The sequence below is a fragment of the Ambystoma mexicanum genome, chromosome 5q (assembly GCF_040938575.1).
Source record: "Ambystoma mexicanum isolate Mex_15411 chromosome 5q, UKY_AmexF1_1, whole genome shotgun sequence".
NCBI lineage: Eukaryota > Metazoa > Chordata > Amphibia > Caudata > Ambystomatidae > Ambystoma > Ambystoma mexicanum.
The window spans coordinates 1,383,247,430-1,383,260,336 of NC_090933.1; positions in this window are offsets into that span (position 1 = coordinate 1,383,247,430).

Here is a 12,907-nt window from a genome sequence, read left to right on the forward strand (position 1 = left end):
GTAGGACTCTCAGAGATAGTGGGATGTAGGATTTGGAGCCACAATGTCGCAATAGGCTAAATGGTGCACTCAGAGACAAAAGGTAGTATATATACAATGCACAATGTTTTAGTGGGCTAGGTATGGTGAACCACGCCCTAAGGCAATGAGCCTTCCTTCTGTCCTTATCCTCCTTGACCTTTCTTCTGTTTTTGACACGGTCAATCATGCCATCCTGATCAATCGACTTTGTGAGAACTTGGGCATCATGGATCAGGCTCTGAAGTGGTTGACCTCCTTCCTCCTGTACCGGCCCTCCCAGGTCCAACTTGGGTCATTTCTCTCCACCATCTCTCTCTCCACCTCTCTCTCCACAGTGTTCCCCATGGCTCTAACCTCTCACTCTAGCTCGTCAATGTCTACTTGGCCCCTTTGACCCACCTGATCTCTACCTTCTCCTATAACTTTCAGAGTTATGCAGATGACACTCCACTCTCTTTAAGGCTCCCCTCAGCCTCCTCTCCTCTCACACTCATTCCTGTCTATCCGCAATTCAGCATTAGTGTGCCTCCAACGATCTCTGCCTTAATGCCACAATGACTGAGATCCTTCTCATTCGGACCCCTGCTCCCGCTTTCCCTCTCTTACTCTGGCCCCACTCCCTGGGCCCTCTGCCTTCGCCTTCCTGTAGGGAAAAAACCTTGGTGTCATCTTTGACTCCACTCTCTCCTTCTCTCCACACATCAAGGACCTGTCCATGACATTCCACTACCAGCTGCACCTCCTCAGAGGTATTCTTCCTTTTCTCAGTTTCCCCCAGAAGCTCACTGTCTCCAGAGCCCTGTTCTCTCTAGGCTGGACTACTGCAACAGCCACTTTCTCAAATTGCTTTCCTCTACTCTCTGCCCTCTGCAACTAATCCAGAACAGGAATGCAAGACTTGTCCTTGGCCTAAAGCCCAGCGACCCTATTTCTCCTGCCCTGAAATCTCTCCACTGGCTCCCGGTGGCTGCAGGGATCAAGTTCAAGACCCTCTGCATCATCCACAAGGCTTTCTGGGGCCGGAACTGCTCCACATCCAACTCTCTCGTCCAAAACACCTTCCTTCTCGAGCCCTTCCCTCAGCCACCTGAAACTCTGTGGGTCAGACGCTTCTCCTGGCAGAGAGTTGTGGGGGTAGATCTCTCTCCTCTGTAGGTGCCTCCTTCTAGAATGGCCTTCCTGCCCCTTTAAAACTTGAGCCGGTCTACCTAATGTTCTGGAAGCAGCTCAAGACCTTCCTTCTTGTCTCTGCTTTCTCTTTCTCTCCCCTGCTGACCTACCTGTCTGCTGCACTGATTGGTTGCCTGGCTACCCTCAAAGACTCCCTGGTTATCAGTCTCCTCCATGACCAGTCGCCCCTGTACTGCCCCCAGGCCTACCATGCACTTAGGGCCTTTAACTGTAACCCTACATGCCCCAGCCTCCCTGAACTTACTCAGAGCCGTGCTGCCCTGATTGCACTTCCCCATCCATCTCTCTGGCACGTCCCCCTTCTCTCTCCTCCATGCACTTTGCATTATCGCACTTGCACAATCTGAATGACACAGGCCTAGTAAGATCGTTTTTGTCTTCCCTCAACTGTCTTACGGGCCATCAACTCTGACGCTATGGCATAGCAACCCTCCATGTCACATTCATGATGCAGCAGACAGAAGCCCAATTACCTATGAATTCGGATCAAAACACCCCAGGAATAGGATGAAAAGGACGTATAATACATCGCCCCCCCATGATGTAGCAAAAACCTAATTCATTCTACCCATCAACTGTGTCTCCTGGAGGAAGAGAATCTTAGCTCCATGCCACTCACAAAGCGGTAGAACCCTACACATCGTAGCGTGGTTATTCAAACCTCAGACATTTCAACTGAGGAGAGTACATGATTCCGTTCTAGGTCAAATTACCTTTTTATTTTTACTGACTTGAAAAAACATTGATTTAGAAAGACCGCTCTGTGACCGCACAGAGTGGTCTTTCTAAATCAAACTGTCACACCCCTGCTGCACACGATGGCGCGCAGGGGCTGACAGGCTCACCAGGACCCAGAAGCAGAGTATGAGGAGAACAGGTAAGTGTGTTGGTGTGTTGTCTGTGTTTTATTTGGTTTGGGGGAGTCTTGGGTAGGGAGGAAGGGGGCGGGGGCTGAAGGACGGGGCTTTAGGGTACAAAAGCCCCAATTTCATGGTAATCCTGTGGGGGAAATTTGGGGAGGGGGGGAGCAAAGGGGGGCTCGACAGGTAAAACCCCACAAATTAAAAAATAAAACACAGGCATGTCATTTTCCTGTTTTCCGAGGGCCGCACAAAATCGACTGAAGAAAATCTGTCATTTTTATCAGCAACCTTCAGAAAGCGGGAAAATGGCATAGAACCCATAATTCGGGTGAACAGTTTTCACGCACCATTGTCACGTTCTATACAACCCAAATCAGAATACAACTCTGAATGATAATAAGGACTACTCTGCTGCAAGCATCCCAGTGAAGGGAGAGCCATTTTAACACTAAACTCCCAGTACTCCGTCCCCCTCTTACCCCTCCCCCACCGCCCACCCAACCTGGCAGTGAAAACCCAATCATCCCAACAACGACTAACCCAAAACAATGAAAGCGGGTAACAACCCAGAAATGCCAAGTGCACTGCCCCACCACCCATGCAACCAGGAGTGGGGGGTGCACCCGGACCTTATACATTACCAAGACCAAAATGGAGCAATTCATTACATACTTGAACGCAACAAACCTTTTACCCTGAGAGCATACATACTGTGGAGACTCAAATCATACCTGTGAAGCAAAGGCTAAAAATCACAAATGAAATTCAGTACTTGACAGTTAAAGAGCAGCTGAGGGCTCCAGCCTGAAAGAACCAAAAGGCTTAAAGCACCCATACTCAAATGTCACAAATCCAGCGTCATCGCTTGGGCAAGGTTTCAAGAAATGCATTCACTGCTGCCGGGTCCATAAAGAAGTGGGTTTTGTCATCACGCATCACTCTTAGCCTGGACGGATATAACATTGCATATTGAAGACCTCTGTCCCGAAGTTGGCGTTTCACAGCTGCAAATGATATTCAGGCTTTCTGTACTGTGGGGGTACAATCTGAATAGTAGGAGACACTGATATTGCAAACCCCCAGTTCACGGACCTTGCAAAGTATAATGTTTCTATCCTGATAGTTCAGGAGACGAGCAATCACTGGGTGTGGCCTCTGGGCAGGTTTAGGAGCTACTGGAGACACCCAGTGTGCTCGCTCAATCAAACACTGTGGGGAAAGTGGTTGATCCACCAACACTTCTTTAATGAAGCGTTCCATGAAGACCTCCTTGTTCCCCTGTGAGAACGGCTCTGGAATCCCAACAAGCCGAACGTTATTACGGTGGGACCTCGCTTCCAGGTCTTCATCTACACAGTCTTCACCTCTTGTTGTAGAGTGCACAGGGGCTGACCTGCCACCTCTGAAAGGTCCTCCAATGCCCCAATACGCTGCTCTGCCTCAGAGATCCTACTGCTCTCCTTTTTGATCCGGTGTTGCATACAATCCATATTAAACACAGGTTGTCTAATTTGTTATTTACAGAATCAAACCCAGCCTTCATCTGGGATAGAATAGTGTCCATGGCCGTGCTCTGATTGTGGGACCTGCCTCACTCCTCATTGACGACCAGGCTACCCTCTGCCACCATACCGCCTTCACAACCACTATTAGTGCCTGTTGTGAGAAGGAGAGCTTTGCCTGTTTTTTATTTCCTTTCACCAGCCAACCAGTCAGTCGGGGGATGCTCTTCAGGTTAACAATTATCATTTCTCTGTGGGGGTGGGTGATGAACACATTTCAGAGTCCAGTCTGTGGCACCCCTGCTAATCCACTATCCACTGGCAAAGGTGAGAGGAGGAGCAGTCAGAATCCCCTTTATTGGCTGCTCCACGCAAGGGTCCACCTCATCCCACCATGTTCCCCCGCTTATCCTGTGGCGTAACACAACTCGGCAAACAAATCACGGGTCGCGCCACACTCTGGGCCGGCCTAGATTGTCACGCTTGCGCAATACGCATGAACGTGCTGCTGAAGGGGTATGCTGCACAATGCACTAGGAGAAAGATATAAATATGTGTTTTAATGCAATATACAGCACACTTTGTGAGATAAATTGGCTATAAAGCCAGAGTGTTTGCAATTGTTTTGTAGGGTAACACAATCCAATACATGCAAGTCACCAACAGTGCACAGGAACATTAATGATTTGCTATTAAAAATGCCATGCCACAATGAAAACATGTCCAACTGGCTGCACAATGTAGACCAGTGTAAACACGTAATAACATTACAGTAAAGCATGCCAGGCTACATTTAGACATACCTAGACTGGTTGCACCAAAATGCCAGTCGAAGCAATAACACTCATCAAGAAGAGAGCACACATTAAAGCGTGTGTCTCCGCGGCCTCTAACAACACGGCCAAACTCTTTAAAATCTGCAAGGAACTGGTCAATCCTGTCGTGGTCTATACCTTTCCTGTTCCCTCCCAGGCCCTCTGTACAGCTCTGGCCTCTCACTTCTCTGCTAAATCTCAGGACATTCTGTCCTCTATCTCCTCTTCCTCTCTCAGCCCCCTTTGGCCATCTCTACCTCTCCTCCTCCTTTTTCCTCTTTCTCTCTGACAACACCTGACGAGGTTTCTAGACAAGTCCGATCTATGAAAGTGTCGTCCAAACAGGTGCTCCTCCAGAACCATCAAAGACCATATTGACACCCTCGCTCCAGCCTTGGCCGATTTCTGTAATCACTCTTTCGCCACTGCAACGTTCCCCTCTCCCTTTAAGCACTCCCTTGTGCACCCACTCCTCAAGAAGCCGTCTGCTGATCCTACCTGCCCAGCAAACTATGGCTCAATCTCCATCACCCCTTTCCTGTGCATACTCTTGGAAAAGCTTGCCATCTCCCAGTTTACTCTCCACACTGAATCTGTTGGTTGTCTCCATGACCATCAGTCTGGCCTCAGAGCTGCCAGAGGCATGGAAACTGCTCTCCTTAACACCCATGAAGATCTGCTCTCTAACCTTGATTCCAGCATTCCTTCTGTCCTCATCCTTCATCTTTCCTCTGCTTTCGACAGGGCCAACGTCACCATTCTGATCAATTGACTCTGTGAGAACCTGGGCATCACGGATCAGACCCTAGAGTGACTGACCTCCTTCCACTTGGACCGCCCCTCCGCTGCCAGGTCCATCTTGGTCCCATTCTCTCCACCATATCTCTCTACCTGTGGCTTTCCCCAGGGCTCTATCCTCTCACCTTGGTTTTTAAACCTCTACTTGGCCATTTTGGCCTCCCTGATCTCTACCTTCTCCTCTAACTTTCAGTGTTATGCGGATGACTCAGTTTTCCTTCAGGCTCCTCTCAGCCTCCGCTGCTCTCTTGCTCATTCCTGACTGTCTATCCACGATTCAGGATTGGTGCGCCTCCAACAATCTCTGCCTTAATGCCAGTAAGACGGAGATCCTTCTCATTGGGACCCTTGCCTCTGCATTTCCTCTCTCACTATAGCCGACCGCCTTGGGCCCTCTTCCTTTGCCTTCCTGCGAGGCAAAAAACCTTGGTGTCATCTTCAACACCACGATCTCTTTCTCTCCTCACATCTCGGACATCGTCAAGAAGTCCCACTACCAGCTGCTCCCACTCAAAGGGAGTCTTCCCTTTCTCACTTTCCACCAGAAGCTCACTGTCTCCAGAGCCCTGGTTCTCTCTAGGCTGGACTACTGCAATAGCCACTTTCTCAATCTGCCTTCCTCTAGTCTCTGTCATCTGCAACCAATCCAGAACAGGACTGCAAGACTTACCCTTGGCCTCAAGCCCTGGGATCGTATTTCTCCAGCCCTGAAATCTCTCCACTGGCTCCCGGTGGCTGCAAGGATCAATTTCAAGAACCTTTGCATTGTCCACAAGGCTTTCTGGGGCTGGGGCCCACACTAAATCCAATGCTCTCTTCCAAAATACCTTCTTCTCTAGCCCTTCACTCGGCTACCTCCAACTCTCTAAGGCTTAGACGTTTCTCCAGGCAGAGAGTGGGGGCAGACCTCTCTCCTCTGCTGGTGCCTCCCTCTGGAATGGGCTCCCTGCCTCTCTCAAACTTGATCCGGACAACCTGAAGTTTCAGAAGCAGCTCAAAACTTTCCTCTTCTCCGCTGCTTTCTCTCTCTCTCCCTCCCCTGCTGACCTACCGGTCTGCTGTACCGACTGGCTGCTTGGCTACCCTCAGAGTCTCTCTGAGTCCGGGCTCTTTCTTGATTGGTCACCCTTCCACTGCCTCCGGGCTTACCATGCACTTAGGGGCTGTAACTGTAACCCTGCAGTCCCTTGTTCTCCTTGCACAACCAATAGCCGCTCTGCCCTGGCTGCACTTACTCAGAGCATTGCTGCCCTGTTTTCCCCTCTCCTCTCACTTGCACCCCCCCCCCTTTCCCCTTGCACTTCTCGCTCTCGCAATGACACAAGGCCTAGTGAGATCGTTTGTCTTATCCTCCCGCTGTCTTCCCTCCCTTGTGTACACTTGTGTACAGGCGCCTTATAAATGACTTGTATCATATCATATCATTTTATCACAGATGACCAGAAAATATACAATGCCACAGTAAGAAATGGCTAGGCTGGCAGCACCCAAATGCCAATCTAGCCAGGTAATTAAAGTTAGCAGGACTGCTTTATCAGAAATGTCCAGTTAAAAGAAAGTCATACCAAACTCAGGAATGACTAGACTGGCTGCACCAAAATACCTCTCTAGCCACTAATACCCCATATCATGCCTGCTTAGCCTGGACATGGACAACCATTATGATTTATCACACAATCCCGCCCCCCACTCATCCCCTCTCCCTCCCACCCACCCACTACCCCAACCTCCACAATCAGCATCTTGACCCAGAATTACCTCCACGTCCCTCTTCCTTGTCCCAGAGCTTACGTATGAGGCTCCTTGTCTCATAGGTAAGTACTGGGATGAGGGATAGTGGGACGAGGAGTGATGAAGATTACAGGTAGCTAAATCAGGCATTATCTCCATGTACCTCTACCTCTTCCCAGTTCTTGTGTATGAGGCAGACTGCCTCACACACAAGTACTGCCTCATACATAAGTACTGGGACGAGGAAGAATACGTCAAGGAGTAAGCAAAGCATTAAGCACAAGTAGTGGCGCAACACCATTGAGTTGACTGGGCTTCAGCACTACCCCAACCCCCCCACATGAAATTTTGGGCTATATTGACTAAACCTGGCTAACCTTTAGAGCAGTTGCCAGACCGAACAGGACACAGATGTTAAACGGGACCTGGTTTTTGCTGTTAACAAGAACCCAGCAATTACCAACGTAAAGCATTTCACTGTTAGTACCTGCATTCAAATGCCACATTGTTTAGGCAATTGAAATCGTGATGTGGGTTTAGTACTTGCATGCCAGGGGAGTGATTGGAAGGGTAGAGAGGGAACAGGAGACTTAAAAGAGAGAGTTAACTGCTTGTAACATTGAATCTGCACTAGATTAGTGTCATTAAAATGCGTAAATTAGTTGGATGCCCCCACACAAATAAGTTTCCCCCTCCCCACCGCCTGTGAAGTTAGCGCCTCTCCCAACATTTGAAGGGTTAGCCCCCCTGAAATGAAGGTTTTGATGTGCCCATGTACACCTGCACACACACCATTCACCATATACACACCCAGCCATCTCACAGGCAGCCACCCATACATTTAAGTGTGCACCCTTTCACCATACACGCACACGTCATGGAGTTGAGGGGAGCTCTATTACTTCATAAAGAAATTGGGGCTCATTACGGGTCCAGCGGTAACCATGCCGTCATATCGGCGGGTTGCCGCCGGACCCGTAAAAAATTACTAGCGCCTGACTTCCCGATGCCACTGTGCTATTTCAAGTCCGGCGGCCGGGAAATCAGGCGCAAGTAATTTCGTTAATCCCCAGACTCCACGGGAATGGGGACACGGAAGCACCTGTACCGTTATTAACGGTGCTGTTGCTTCCGTGACGGGTCTGCCTACCGTGGCTGCTGTGCCTGGCAGGTTCAGACCTGTCGGGCATGGCAGCCCCAGCAGGCAGACCTGTAATATGCCGGTCTGGAAACAACAGTGCCTGTAAGCTTACCAGCACCGTTGTTTCCGGACCGGCATGGTCAGAATGAGCCCCATTGTTTCTTTTTTAAGTCACTATAACTTCATTAAGAAATTATTTCAGTTAAGGACCAAACCATAACCAAATTAATTTCTTTATTGTTAGGCAGAAACCTGTGCAGTTCCCTTAGGGACCACTGCAAAATATTTAAGACTACAGGTGTTGGCAGTAAACCCACTTGGCAGCAGTCTGTACCACCCAGATTTACCTGGTAGCTGTGGCTGAGCAGTCAGGCTTCCCTCAAGAAGAGTTAGGCAGTATGCGAAGTATACACAATAGGCACTCAGATACAATAATACAAGCAAACACTAACCAGAGCTTTGGCAACAAAGTATATAATTATTTATTTAAAAACACACAGTTGAAACACTCCAGCACTCGTATTGTAAAATAGTCTAAACACAGTCACTATTGTAATATATACACCCCTTTTTCCTTATCAGATAAATCACAGTAAAACACCACCTATTTTCATACAGAGGTGAGCGCTTAACTAGATTGCACTCCAATAAGTTTGTGAGAAAGGGAGGGAAAAAGACAGAATATGAAAAGGTACACCTCTCTAAGATTCAGGAACACTGTTAGCAAGGCAGAAGAGCAAAAAGTCACTGGTGAGCCAAAGTCCAAAGGCTGGGCCCACTCTTAGAGAGAGCAGAGCACAAATGCGTCCAAGATCACACAGTTACACTATGCTTAGAAAGTCTTGCAGAGGGTTCAAAAAGGGTTTAGAGAGGCTTTAAGAAAGTTTAGCCATGCTGTCCCAGACTAACCCAGGTTCGAAAGCTGGGGGCTAAATCTACCCCGTACAGTCTGTAGCAAGGGAAGCCAGGCGGGACACGGTACCTTAAGTGGGAAGGATCCTCCAGCGGTGGCAGTTGTTCCTGGTAGTGGGTGCAAGTTGCGTCGTCGTCCAGGGGAAGAGAAGATCTCGACTTGGAGGAAAGATGAAGGTTGTTGCACTACCAGGGAAAAAACTAGCCGCGGAGTTTCCCAGTTAAAGGTGGTACCTTTGTTTCGCGGTCGTGGTAAAACGTGGTATCCCGGTTGCCGGAGTGCTTGGCACGGGCAAGGCGGCCACGAGATACGTCAGGAAAGCGAAAAGACGGTGAAACTGGTTATCCCCACCAGTCAAAGGAAGAAGACTCTCCGGCGGGAGATCTCCTCTGTCGTTGGGAAAAGTGGTGAGGCAGTGCAGCAGGGCTCCACCGGTGGTGGTGTCGTGGCAGGTCGGCTCAGCTTCTCCCTCATCAGATTCTTAGGTCCTGTGGTGACTTCTGAAGTTCCAGTCCCCAAAGCCCTGCTTTTATGCAGAAAACCCCCATTCACTCAGCCTAGCTGTCACTCAAACATGCTTAGTGGTGAGCCGACCGTCTCACCACTTGGGCCAATCAGGACGGAGTGCGACTTGAGTTGCCTAGGCAACTCAGTCCAGGGTGCCTAAATCCCCCTCCACCCCTCCTAAGTACCCCAGACAGAGTGGCACCACTTTGGAGGGCTTCTGTGGAGAAGCCCGCCAAAAAGTGGAACAAAGGGCTCGACTTGCGTTGGAGTCACAGAAGAGAACACAAACGCCATTTTAGAATCAAGTTTTGGCAAAAATTACCAACCGGAGAATTAATATTAATTAAATAAACCGGCGGTATGTTCGAGGCTACCGTAAATTATTAAATAAAGATAGTAGCCTAAACAATGGGAAATCCCATAGGAAAATATTCGCGGTTGAATATAAAAAGTAGTATCCACTGCCACCAGCCAAAACTCGATCAGGGGGGACGGAGACGTGCCCCCTCGACTAACAGACCCTGGGGCAATCGAATTGCCCCAGCCAGTACGTCCACAATATGATGGTTTGTACTGGTTCTGTTCAGAATTTAAGACTAGTAAAGTCAATGGTGACTTTACATGCCCTGGGAGACATTAGTCGGTCCCAGGGTATGGAGTCTATACTGGGGGGTCACTATGACACCCTTGTGTCACTGCACTGAGGGTGCTGTGTAGCACACATCACAAAAACACATGAAGCCCTATGGAGTAAAAGAACCCATAGCCCATTAAACACATCTAGATTCAAAGAAACACACTCAAATCATGCCCAAGAGTGAGGGTAAAAGAGTCTCACTCTTGGCAGGAGAAAAAAAAAACCCCAAAAATCCAGCAAAGCTGCTGGGGGACTCACTTGGTTAGGAAATTCAGCCTAAACAGAGAATTCTCCCTAACATTTATGAAGGCTGAGTGACTTCAAAAACAAACTATTTCTTTTTCTAGTCATAGGGCTCCCCCCACCCCATGACGGAGGCCTCCAGCCTAGGGTCTTCCATGTCATGGGGTAGGGGGGCTTTCGGACTTCAAAAAGAAAGTTTCTTTTTGTAATCACTTTGCCTTCATAAAGAATTTATTTCTGTTACAGAAATGTTTGTTTGTTTTGTTTATTTATTTGTATAGCGCTCTTGACCCAGGGGTATATGTGCGCTTTGAACATCAGGTTACAGGTAACAGAAGGGGACAATAGTACAGTAGTAATAAGGCATAGGAAGGTTGACAGGAAGGCAGTTAGTGCATAGATAATAATAGGCAAACAACATAGGAGACATTTGAACATTAGGTATGCATACATACATGGTTGGTCGGTTATTTGTTGAGTAACCAGGAGATGACCTTAGTTCTGAAAGGTTGGAAAGTGGGTGTGGATTTGATATCCAGTGGGATAGTGTTCCAAAGTTGTGATGCCAGAGCTGGGAAGCTGGATCCACCGGCTCTTTTGAGGGAGTATTTGGGCACTGTTAGTTGTAATGTGTTAGACGATCTGGTGGTTCTAGTATTCTGTCTTAATGTAAATTTGTTAGAGAGATAGGGCGGGGCAAGATGGTTAAGAGCTTTGTATGTAAGGCATATAGTTTTCAGGTCTATTTTTTGTTGGATGGACAGCCATTTGCAAGCAATTCTGGTGGCGGAGATGTGTTCTCTTCTGGGAAGATTTAGGGCGGCACGGAGTGCATTGTTTTGTAGGACTTGCAATTTATTGATTACTGTTTTGTTGGCACCTACATAGAGGCTATTACAGTAGTCCAGTTTGGATTGAATGAGTGCTCTGGCTAAAATGAGGCAGTTGTTAGGGGAGATCAATGGTCTGCAGGCCCTAATTAATTTACCAGTGTAGGCAGTGGCTGAGGCAGTCATATTGATTTGTTTGGCTAGGTTGGTATTCATGTCTAGGTAGAAACCGAGGGTTTTTACGCTCTTGGCGATGGGTATGGTGTTACCGTCAATAGTAAAGCTAGTGTAGCCGGGACAGAGTTTTCGGATGGTGTTAGGTGAGCCGACAAGGAGCAGTTCGGTCTTATCATCATTCAGGCACAGGCCATGTGTGGCCATCCATGCCTGAATGATGGAAAAGACTTCATTGATCCATTTGGCGTCCACGTTGTAGTTACCTGATAAAGTGAGGAGTATCTGGGTGTCATCTGCGTAGTTCGTGTAGGTGACACCCAGATTGTCCAGCTTATCGAATAGGGGCTTTGTGAATATATTGTATAGAGTGGGTGAGACACAGGATCCTTGTGGGACACCGCAGGTGATGGGGATGGGGTCAGCCGCTGCTAGGGGAGAGAAGACCCGCATGGTCCTATTGTCCAGGAAAGATTGGATCATGTGACCGCAGAGTGGGAAAAGTGTGCTGCCAAAGACAAATGGTTGCACAGGATTTTATGGTCGACCAGGTCAAAGGCAGCGGAAAGGTCGAGGAGAAGAAGGATGGCAGCCTTACCTTTGTCTTTGAGTTCGTCTATCTGGCTCTTGAGATCAACAAGGGCTGTTTCTGTCCCGTGTTGTGGTCGAAAGCCAGATTGGCGAGTTCCTAGTAAATGATTTACCTCGAGGTAGTCCTGGATTTGTAAATAGGCCACTCTATCCAAAATTTTTAGTAAGAATGGGACGGTGGTAATGGGTCTATAATTCGTGGGAATGTCGGGGTCGATAGTAGTTTTTTTTTAGTAGAGGTAGGACCCAGGATTGTTTCAGATTGCTGGGGACCAGGTTATTGGCGAAAGACAGGTTTATTAGTTTAGTGATGAATGGGGAGAGATCCCTAGCTGCATCTTTTATGATCTGTGCGGGGCAGCTGTCCCCCTTGCAGTTCGACGGTTTCAAGGATGCTATAATTTTCTGAACCTCCGATATGGATACCTTTTTGAAGGTGAAGCCTGAGCTAGTGGCAGTAAGTGGAGGAGGAATGGGACTGGAGGTAGGATCAAGAGTGAGTTGTTGTCGTTTGTTGTTAATTTTGGTTTGGAGCCCTGAGATTTTGTTAGCTAGGGCATTCTGGATCCCTGTGCACCACGGTTTATCCTTAGTGCAAGAGTCAGTGGGAGTAATGGGGTTTTCTAATTCCTTTAGTATGTTAAAGAGCTCCTTTGTACTGGAGCTTGCCTGGGAGATCCTAGTGTTGAGAGATTCTTTCGTGGCACGTGTAATCTCATTTTTGTAGAGAGTGGAAATGTTGGTGAGATTAGTTCTGTTATTTACAGAAGGCACTGATTTCCATAGTGCTTCGAGTTTATTTTTTTGTTGACGGAGAGTTTTGAGCTCTGGGGTGTACCATGTGTTCAGGTGCGCTTTAGGTTTCCCTTTACGCAGTTTCAGTGGGGCAATGATGTCGATGGCTTTGGCCATGGAATCGTTGTAGACGTTGACCAATTGGTTCAAGTCCG